Genomic DNA, 12,695 nt, shown 5'->3' on the forward strand with positions numbered 1-12,695 from the left:
GGACAAGCATAAGCTAAGTAAGGGGGATTTGATAACATATTAACTTGCATGTTATTTTGTGTTTAAATTCAGTTTATTTCTAAATTGATCCTTGCTAATTAGTACTTTTATGTTTTAATCTTGTCAGGGATGCAATTAGGATGCTAAGAGACAAAAACGAGTAGAAAAGAAGCAAATTGAAACAAAATCAATGGAATGAGACCGAATAAAAAATATGGATAAAGCCAAGGACTCACCAAATATTTTAACTTTGTAAAAAGCCAAAAATAGAAAAATCTTATTTTATTTTTATTTTTATTTTTTGATTTTATTTTGATTTTATATTAAATTAGTCAAGGCCAAAAATAGTAAATTTTATGTATATATATAGGGCCTTAATGTTCTTTGAAAAAATTATCCCTTAATTCTGTATTCCTACTTCAATTTGGAATAGAATTGTTCTACATTTTTCTTTCAAATTGACGTGAGCTCACTGCCATTTTTTTATTTGCATTTGTTTGCTTTTATAAATTGGGGTAATTACCTTTCAAGTCTTTTCATTCCCCAATTTCCTCCATTATCATCAACCTACCTTTCAAAACATACAAACCATGAATAGTTTCATGCTTCACTAAATTTCATCTTAGCCTTATGCCAGTGTTCTTCCGGTCGGGAATCGTGAGATACGAATTCGTACTAAAAATTCTTCCAATCGGTATTCATTTTTTTCCTAAGTACCAGGATAGACCAATTATCCCTTAAAGTTAAATTCGATTTCAAGTCAAAGTGTACGTTGGGTTGGAGTCGTGTTTGCTAACAGTTGGAGATTCGAGTTAGCCGTGCTGTATTTAGATTTTCTGATAACAAATCAAGGAAGAAGTGATCGGGTTTAAACGACCCACACGGTTGAGGCCGTTGATTTGAATTGGGTTCTTTAAAATACAAGGCTACCGGAATCTTGAGCAGGAACACGTGTATCTCGGTTAGATAATCAGTAAGGGTTGGTTTGCAGGTCGTATCGGAACCAGCTATGAGAGGAAGAATTAGTGGTTATGACGTTCTTAACTGTTATACCCAGCTTATCGTTTGGAAGAGAAGATTAAATTTCAAGAATCGATTCTTGATATGAAATTTACCGAGTCTAAGGCTAAGGCTTATTTTATTAGTTTAGACAAGTCTGAATTTATTTCCAGTTTACATTTATTTCCAATAGTAGTGAATCATTTATTTAAGCTGATTAGGTTATTTACTTTCTTAAACATTCTCAAACTCCCTTGATTTAATTGTTTATTTTCGTTGTAGGTACGTTTGGAGTAGTGGGCACGAAGCTTGACGCGACGAATATGTTGTTCATAAGTGAATACAGAAGTTGATTACGATATCCAATCCCTGTGGACTCGACCCTACTACCACTCTTTACTACAATTTAGAGTTGTTTTTGTAGGAATTATTTTTGGTGGTTTCAACGCCCATCACTCCCTTAATCATAAAACAAAACTCGCCCAAGCCACAACCTTCAACATAAATTGGAAACCTGCTGCAGATGCAAATCCAATAAACCAGCCTCTGAAATGTGTTGATACAATGCTTAACAGAGGAGTTTCAAAAGGAGGTTGTGTGCGATTAGTAGCGATGTTGGCTTGAAGAGTAGGTAGAGGCATAATAAGAGAGGTCATGAATTGGATGAGAGCTTCAAGGGGCAAATTGTTGTTTGGTTAGTAGGGAAAAGGTTTGGTTTGAGGGAAGCTTGGTGTTGATGGGGTTGTTATTGGTCGCCAGAGCCAAGGAATTGACAGCGTTGGTGGAGTTGACAGGCTTTTGAGGTTGAGAGTAATATCATTATGAGAAGTAGCCATCGTAAAGTCTACGCTACCTACAACAATTGTTGATACAAGGGTCAACAGAGGAGGAAAGGAGTGGAGTAAGTGGTGGTTCTGGAGAGGATGGTTTACTTAAAGAGGCAAAGAGCTGGAAGGAATAAGACGACAGGTTGATCATTGGGAGAAAGAGTAATTAGGCAAAGTAACTTTAGTGCTGGAAAATGGATCCCTTCTCTATTGTCAAAAGAGTATTTATAAGAGAGATCCTCTTGTCCACTAATGTGATGTGGCAAGATAAACACTTAATCTCGCCAAATGCATAAAGGATATTCACAGTACGCCTCATCATATTATTCATTCGACCAATACAAAGTTATTATGCTCAAGTGGACCATTTATTACCTTATAGATGTGTTCACATTTGAGTACTGTTTTTAAAACAGGTGCCTAGTTTTTTTAAGGGGATCACATATTGATGTCAATGCCATGTCCCAGATATGGTCTTACATGGTATCATATATCGATGCCAATGTCATGTTCCAGACATGATCTTACATGGTATCACAATGCCATAGCTCAGCTATGGTCTTACATGTCATTACGATGCCATAGCCCAACTATGGTCTTACATGTACTTGCATATACTGCCATGGTCCAACCATGGTCTTATCCGTCAACTCATCATTGAATGATCGTACTCATCTCCTGCGTTCTACTCAATTTGATCTTCCAGTTCAATTTTCATACTATTAACAAAGTCATAAAACAAAACATTATATATTCTCTAATTTAAGAATTAAACATGAGATTCAACTATATAGACATATTGATTATGCATTATTCAAACAAGTGTACATGCACACATTCCGTCCATTGGATCAGTTTACTTATCATATTCACTTAATCAAATAGGTTGGGCACATAACATCATATGAACACCAACATACATGGATGAGCTTATCACAACATAAACTTTCGTTTCATTTCACCTTTCCACATTCATCAACTTATGGTTATCTCATTTCGTACATTAACACATTCATACCTTTCCAAATTTCGACACAACATAGGCACATTTCAATCATCTCAATATCATTTTCAGCATTATCGATAAATAGCTTGGTTGAAAGTCGTCTTTGTCTTAACAAAACAATTTTGTTAGAGCCAGGAGATATCACACTATCACGAATAGTAATATGACATGTATAGCTAGACTCACATACGCTATGTTAGTCTAAAAATCGACTAAACCATAGGTCTGATACCACTAAATGTAACACATTTTACCCGTATCCGACGCCGGGACAGGGTTCAAGGCGTTACCAGACTAAAGCATAATCATTCACACAAAGCCGAGCCATTAAATTTCATACAATTTAAAACCAATCATACGCATGTATATCGTCCCTTATACGCAAGGGCGAAGCCAGAAAAATTTTTTAGAAGGCCGGATGAAATTTTAATTTTTTATAGTTTATATCTTTATAATTTGTAAAGGATTAAATTGAATTTTTATAATTTTAGGGGGCCAAAGTGCAATTTTACCTTTACTAAGTTAAAATTTTTAAAAAATTTAAGGGCCTAAAATGTAATTTTACATTTTAAGGGGGACCGGGGCCCATGCCAGCCCCCCTGGCTTTGCCCCTGCTTATACGGGCTTACGATACCCAAAACATACATTGGGTGTGGTTCGAGACTAAATCGAGAACTTTTGGAACTTTTGCGACACTTAGAAAATTTTCTTGTTTAGGAGGGTCACACACCCGTGTGGGTAGGCCGTGCGATTACACACGCCCATGTGGCTTGGGACACGCCTGTGTCTTCAGCTCGTGTAACTTTCTGTTTATGACGTTATTAACAAAATAGGGTCACACGGCCAAGTCACATGCCTGTGTGCTTAGGCTATGTGGCGAACTAAATTCAAAAAATTAAATGCAGACTTCACACGGCTAGGGCACACGCCCAAGTCCTGAGGCTGTGTCCTTCACACGACTCAGACACACAGTCGTGTCTCTACCCGTGTGTTTACTACTGAGCGTTCTGTTTTACCTAATTAGGGTGCAGGAGACATAAGGCCGGATCACACGCCCATGGGGCAGACCGTGTGTCATACACGGCCTAGACACATGCCCGTGTGTCTACCCGTGTGGACAAATACAAGGCTATTTTCCAAGCCAATTGCCACCCTTATTTGCACAAACACATACATGACTTCAAAGGCACATAGCATGGCACACGTGAGCACTTAAACATACACAAACAAGACATAATCATGATTATTTCACCTTCACTAATACATGCATAAAACTTCATACTTTATTTAGACCAAGCTTACCAAATCATATGCAATATGTAACATCAATTTACTTCCATTTTATACATTCATGCCTGAGATGTTATTATGCCATTTACTGACAATTCCACCATCAAACATCCATGATCATATCCACAATTCATCCATGCCAAATGAATTTAACCACAACATGAGTGACCTTAGCACATGCATGCATATATGAATAGGATTACATCCCCATAATTAATATGACCCATATCTCATGGCTTTATACAAATTGGACCATAAACCATTCTAGGTCAACACATTTGGCCACATTAACAATGACACAATTTAATCAAAAGACAAAGTCCCTATACATGCCATAAACTTAAAATACTTGCATTCACTTATACCCAATGATAGCTTGACAGTGTGATGGCATCTCCAGCGGTCTTCAACCCGAGCTAGCTCAATTAACCTATAAGAGATGGGAAAAGAAGGGGAGTAAGCTTCAAAGCTTAGTAAGTTCATATGCAAATAATAAACAACTATCAATATTCATTTACTTATCCATCCATAAGGATACTATTATTACAATTTGCATTAAATCTCATGATTACCGGTTATTCATTCATAGTGCATGATTACCAGTTATTCATTCATAGTGCTTACTCATTTAACTTATAAACACCATTTACATGTCTTGGCATTAGCCTAGCCACCATAGTCTCTCCATTATAACATATCACATTATTTAACAAGTTATTTCCATCCTCTTAATCACATGCACATTATTTATGAGTGGTCTTAATTTTAACATATAATTCAATCACCATTCACTTATCTAAGCTCATATCTTACTATATTCCCATATTGACTTTATTCGGCAATTATGCCTGTCTTTCCTTTTCCTCATATCCAATGAAACACAATTTAAATAAATAACCGTACTATATCATAATTCAATTAGGCTCATAAACCTATCACATAATCATTATAAAATCTTGTTATGTATCCATTCATCTTAAGTGTAAATCAATATTCATAAGGTTATCGATATTTCTCACGCGTAACTTACTCGAATACATTCTTACCACATATTCATAGTATACCGAGTCCTTTACTCACGAGTTATAAGTACGTACCTGTACCCGTTCATAGCACATTCTCATATCTTCTCATTATTGACTTACTTGTCGAATAACTCACTAATTTACCCGTTGAACACTCGGAATACTATTGAATACACGGAAAGCTTGCACATAGTGCTTCATACGTAGCCACATGCTACCTCGTATCACATATCACACATTGTTCGCTTTCGAGCTAATCACGGGCCTGCTCACACAAGCTGATAGTCAGGACATAACTACAGGGGCTACTCACACAAGCTGACAGGTACCCACAACACATGCCTGGCTACCAAGCCACCGGTAGGACGTACATGACTAGCACCTGGATTCACATAGTCACATATACACATAATCTCATGAGCTCATAATCACATAGTTCCTAGTGACATTTCACTCGTACCCTAATCTATTCCTAAAGTTCAAACGGGATTTCCTCCATATCACATATTCGTTGAACTCGTTCACAATGTCATGATCATAGACTATAATTCGTTCATAAACTCGTCATAACAATAAAACATAAAGACTCATACATTAATAAAATATTACAACATGATATATCATTGCATAATTTACACATGAACTTACATCGACACCAAAAATAGCAAAGAGGGATCTAACCGTTAATTACTCATTTTCCCCCGTTCTAGGTCCGAACCTCATTTTGTTTGATCTATAACATCACATTTAACTTACTTATTAGTCACATTATTCAATGTGACCCAAAAATCATATTATGGAAAAATTACATATTTGCTCCTAAAGTTTAACATATTTACACTTTTTCCCCTAGGATCGTAAAATGAAATTTGTTCAATTTCTTTAACATACAAGCCTAGCCAAATCATTTTCATAACTATAGCAGCCCACAATTCCCATTAAAACACACTTTTACTACATATTTTATAACTTTTACAATTTAGTCCTTTTAGACGTTTTCATCGAAAATCACTTAGTAAAAGTCGTTTCTTACACATCAAACTTTCATAACCTACCATGAAACATCAAAACACATGCATCTCACACATGGGTAAATTTTTAAACATCAACCCTCGCTCAAATAAATGGTAGAAATATATAGATCTTTGTTATGAGGATTTCAAAAACATAAAAATTATTACAGACGGGGCAAGAACAGAATTACTATGGAGCTTGAAAAGCTTGAACAAAACCCTAGCCATTGTGTCCATTCAAGTTTCGGCCAAGAGAGGTAGAAGATGGAAAATTTTTTGGTTTATTTTCCTTTTTTATTCTTTTAATTACTAAATAACCAAAATGCCCCTAACTTAAAAATATTCTATTTCACCCATTTCATGTCCATTTTTGTCCAAAAAATTAATCAATGGTCTAATTATCATTTAGGGACCTCCAATTTAAATTTCATAACAATTGGACACCTCTAGCTTCTAGAACTCAAGATTTACACTTTTTACAATTTAGTCCTTTTGACTAAATTAAGTGCCCAAACGTCGAAATTTTCGAACGAGATTTTCACAAAATTATTCTGAGAAATTCTAGACCATAAAAATATAATAAAAATAAATTTCCTTAGTCAGATTTGCGGTCTCAAAACCACTTTTCGACTAGGCCCAAATTCGGGTTGTTACAAGGATTACCCGTCTGGACTAAATCCTTTCTATAACAAGGTCAATGGGATTACTCAACTAAATCTCATCCACAACAAATGTAGGACCTTATTAGTTTCAGGAAAGCTCATATAATCATCAGAATTCAACAATCAATCGGGGCTAAACCCTTTATCACCATTTCAAGCATTATATCAAATTTTCCATCATAGTATACAAGTAAAGCACATCAATATAAATCACGTTACATACAAACACAACTTTCAATTAACATAATTACATGCTCGATTAAGTTACACGAACTTACCTCGACATTTGTTCGCGTAAAAAGTCTACTAATCCTAAACCTTTTCTTTTCCTCGATCTAACATCGAATTAGTGTTGTCCGGATCTATATAAATGAATTTAACCATCAATTTCACACATTTCATATTTAAATGGACTCAATTTATGTCCTATGTAAAATTACCATTTTGCTCTTAACTTTCCCATAACTTTTGATTTTGTCCCTAGGCCCGGAAAATGAAACTTATGCAAATTACTCCCTATTCCAAGCCTAACCAAAGCCCTGTTACAAATTTTACAGCACACGTATTCATAAAATTTCAGAATTTCTCATCAAATTTTTCAACTTTTTATTTTAGTCCCTAAATCATGTTTTCATTAAAAATCACTTTGTAAAAGTTGTTTATCTATCAATAATCTTTTATTTTCTACCATAAATTTCTAATTTCCAGCATATACATCCATGACCCAATTTTCATACCTTGATAACTTTTCAAATTAATCCCTCAAATAGAGAAATTAAGCTATTTCGATTTTAAAAATACCAAAATTACTAAAAACGAGATAAGGAAACTTACCCAATTAGGCCTTGAAAGTTTATTTTATCTCACCTAGGGTTTCCATGTGTTTTTAGGTTGAAGATGATGAAAATAAGATGATATAATTTCTTTTCATCTTTTAATTAACTAGGTATTTTTCTATTTCCAATTTAGTCCTTACCCTTTTTCTATAATTCCATGGATGAGTCACCAAGAAAAATCCACATACTTTTATTAATGGTCTAATTACCATATAAGGACCTCTAGTTTTGAATTCCATAGCTATTTGATCTTATAACTACTAGAATTTAACTTTCGCATTTTATGCTTTTAGTCCTTCTCGTAATTAAGCACTTAATCGATAAAAATTTTTGTGTCAAAATTTTCACACGACATGCCTATTATAATACGGACCATATAATGAAATAAAAATAAACCTTATTTTTGGATCGGATTTGTAGTCCCGAAATCACTGTTCCGATTTCACTGAAAAATGGGCTGTTACAGGTCTAAGGTTTTGATGTATAGTAGTTAAACAGTATGTCTGGCGAAGTGTAATCAACCCAACTGTTCATTTTGGTGTATATGCATGGCCGTATAATAACCGTCATAAAATTATAGTAAAGATTTAACACCTGATGAACCAATTAAAATAACGTCGAATTCGAGATAGTAATGCTTACACAAAGTGTGCTTGTAACTATAACTGTATTTGCTCACACAAGCTGTGAAATGGGCCTGCTCACACGAGCTATGGGTTGAGATGTTAAACTACACAATGCTGCTCATGCGAGTTGTGGAGAATCCGCAATAAATGTAAGACCTTAGGCATTGGTAGGACATCAAAGACTAACACCCGAATTGTAATAACCCTAATGACATGTCATTTGATTCCTAAGCATTCACGAGGTTCATACGGGCCACATATCATGTTCAAATCTTATATCTTTATTTACATTATACCATTTCAAGCATACATTCATGTATTTCTCATTTTTCAAACATACTCATTAATTTAACTAATTCCATAATTTAATCCGTGTCACTAATTGCCATTTATCAACAAATTTAACTATGCCTAACATAAATAATAATTTACATACCTGTAAAAGCAACAACTAATAAGTTAATTCGATATACAAACTTACCTAGACAAAAACGGTTACAAATACAACGCAGACGACTAATCCGTTAACTTGGCTTTTCCACGATTTAAGTCTGATTGATTCGTTTCTTGATCTAAATAATATTATTCACTCAATTAATCAATTAAAATAGCTCAAATAATTAAACTTAAGCTTATAAACCCTTTCATTATAAATTTACAAATTTACTCCAACGTTTTACCCTTTTATGCAATTTAGTCCCTAAACTTGAAACTTTCAAATTAACCATATTTTGTAACAACCCGATTTAGACCCTAATCAAAATGGTGGTTTCAGGACCACGAATCCGAGTCGAAAAAATATTTTAAAATAATTTTTTGTGTTTATTTTGTGTGAATTTATATCTGTGAAATTTTCGTAAATTAATTTTGTCGTTTAGGTGTCCGATTAAATAAAAGGGCTTAATTGCGTAAATTGAAAAGTGGGTAGTTTATTTTGTAAAGGGCTTAATTGTTGATGGCTTTCTAAATGGGAGTAGTTATGATGAAATTAGCCCAATTTATATGGTGTTGGACGGTTATGGGTAAGATATAAATGATTTTATAATTCATTAACTAAGGTTATTTTTGTAAACTAAAATATTATAACATATATATAATATAAAACATAAAATAAAGCTTACATACTTGTTTTAATTGTTCTTCATTGCCGAATATAAACCAAAATAAAAAGAAAAGAAAGAAAGTTAGGGTTCGGCCTATTTGGAGCTCAATCAAGATCAAGAACCAAAGAAATCAGATTTGGATCGGGGAAAAATGAAAGTTGTCGACTAGCTGTCCGATTCCATTTGCGACGTCTGAGGTAAGTTTATAAGTAAACAAACATGTTAAATTGTAGTTAAATGTAAATATTATATGCTATTTTGAAATGTAAAAATATATATAAGCTATAGCTAAATATACCTAAGCTTGATTATCACATTTTCGAATTGGTTTCTACTGAGTTACGACGTCCGAAAGCCCCGTATGAACCTTAGAAATAGTTAGGATACATATGTCATGACATAAGATTCCGATATACGTGTGCGAGTAAGACCATGGCATCGATATGTGATTTCGATAAGTGTTTACGAGTAAGACCCTGTCTGGGACAGCGGCATAGATATGTGGCTACATGTAAGACCACGTCAGGGACGTGGCATTGTACGATTTATGTGATTATCCAAGTGTCCTATCCAATTCCGAATGGTTCATCGAGCAAAAGTAAACCATGTACGAATTGTATAATACGAGCTAAGTGGTCAGGTAAGAGTTAATTTGGTATTTACTCAAGACAAGGTAAGAAAGTATTGTAGCTGTATGCTATAAATGATATACTATGCAAATGAGAAATCCATGTTTATTGAATATGTGCATTCGGCTTGTGATGAACAATTCATGTGGTATTGAAATGTCATTTAGTATGTGTATATGTGTATGCTTGCGTATTCGGCTACTTAGGTTTAAGCTATACAAGTAATGTTATCTAATGATTTTTTTTTATGTTATATAAGTGAATAAACGGATGTGTGATTTATTGTGACTATTTGGCTGGAAGTAAATTTACAAGTGTTGAATGGTCATATATGCATTTGGCTTAGGTGTATTATAGCTTATGGAAAATGTTTCACGTATATAATTTATAATTTTGAGGGTAAGCATAAAAATGTTAATGTATTTGTTTGATTATCATAAGATATTTATAGTAATGAGTGTTTATTTGTTTATGACTTATTAAGCTTTGATAGCTTATTTTGTGTGTTATGTTTATTTTATTTTATAGATTTTGAAGTCAAGCTACAAGCTCGGGGGCTGTCAGCCAAGCTCATCACACTATCTACTATTTTGGTACCTTTTAGCTAAACTTAAATTATGGCATGTATAGGCTAGCTTTGAGATTGAATATTTTGGGAAATGTTAAAAATAAGCCATGCGAAAATGGCTTAATCATCTTGCTTGACTTGTTCTCAATTTAGTCGTGATTGAGGTTTATTTTGATTGAGATACTTTATGCCATGAATATATATATATATAAACTGTGCTAGATGGTCATATATCAAGCTTAGTCTTTGATCTTGAATGTGATATGGTAAAATCGGTTATAAGCTTGTTAGATAGTTATGTATGTGTTTAATATTATTGTACGATAGGTAAGTGAATTTATTTACTAATCTACATGTTTTTGATTAGAACATATTAACGAATCCGAAAGTTGGTAAGGTGCTAATGAAAGCTGGTATACGTAGGAGACTCTCAATATAAGAATTCGGCCATGGAATGTTATGGGTACAGTGTGTATAGTTTAATATGTTTAGATTGTTTAATAATATGTGTATTAAATGCGACAATATTTTATTCATGGGTAGTAGTGAACTAGCTTATTTAATTCGATTATTAAATGGCAAGTAATGTATGTAGTTCGTACGTTAAGCCTAGCGTATTAATTGTTGCATACATATATACGTTTGATGTTCAAAGGCTAAGTATAGTCTTGGCACTTGGGTAAATACTCACCTTGCATGAATTCATGATAAATTAGTAACAATTAAATGTTTGTTTTATATAAGATCTATATCAAGAACGTAATGATAGTATATATTCGGCTTGTTGGATAACATGTATAATCGGTCATGTAGTACATTATTAAGTTATGAAATTATTATTATAAATCGTGAAGCCAGGGTGTAAAGAGGATAGAAAATACATGATATTAACCTTGCAGCAGAATTAGGCATTAAACTATGCCATGTGCATATGACATTTTGACTTGTCATTTTATTTAATTTAATTTTCTTTGAAATGCTTTGAATATCTGTCAAGTGTTTATGAATATGGAAACATATTATCTTTTTCATATGATTATAGAAATTGATAAATAAATATTAATAGTATTGTGATATATCTATATATACATATATGTGTAAATATTTATCTTATTACATGAGAATGACGTATTTATATATGTAAACCTAAGTGAAATGTTTTCTTTTAGAAATGATTTCTTTTATGATTTAAAATTTTCGAATAACTCTCGGGACATGTGTTACGATTAATTATATAATTCATATGTATTCGTTCATGAATGTACTTTAGTTCGTAATACCTTGAGACTCCATCCGCCGACGGACACAAGTTAGGAATGTTACATATTTAATCTCAATTCATGCTAGCCAAATTTCCTATAATCCCTATACAACCCATATTTAACATATCTTCACAAGAATTTCATACACTTTTACTATTTTAACAACTTAGTCTCTAATTCATAAACATTTCATTACTTCCAACTCTATTATTTTCCATAAAAAATCTTAATTTCATCAATAACATAAATCAAAATATTTAACAGTTTTACAAATTAGTCCCTAGGTTAGCTAAATTAAGCTACAACGATCTCAAAAATATAAAAATATTAAAAAATAGACAGGGAATTCACTTACATGCATTCAAATTAGCATGGCCAATTGTCTAAGCTTTGAAACCATGAAGTTTTCGATTGAAGAAATCCAAATGAAAGAGATGATGGCTTTGATTTTGTTTTAATTTATGTTTTTATTAATTTCTTATTTAACAAGTCATGACTGTCCACTTACTTCACCTATGGTCTAATTGCTCTTTAAGACCTTCAATTCATGTTTTTTACGATCATTTAACACATATAAACTATTAGTGATTAACTTTTGTAATTTTTATGATTTAGTCCTTTTTCTTTAATTAACTATTCAAACGTTAAAATTTCTGAACCAAATTTCAAAAAACTTATAAAATCATTATTAAATATTTATAAGCTCATTTTATAGAAATGAGGTCCCGATATCTTATTTTCTAAAATCACTTGACTTTAAGAACAAAGCAATTAAACTTAACTATTCATTCAAATAACAAAAATTATCAAATCAAAATTTAATATAATTTGTGGCCCCAAAACCACTGT

Source organism: Gossypium hirsutum, chromosome A05 (assembly GCF_007990345.1).
Source record: "Gossypium hirsutum isolate 1008001.06 chromosome A05, Gossypium_hirsutum_v2.1, whole genome shotgun sequence".
NCBI classification, from domain to species: Eukaryota; Viridiplantae; Streptophyta; class Magnoliopsida; order Malvales; family Malvaceae; genus Gossypium; species Gossypium hirsutum.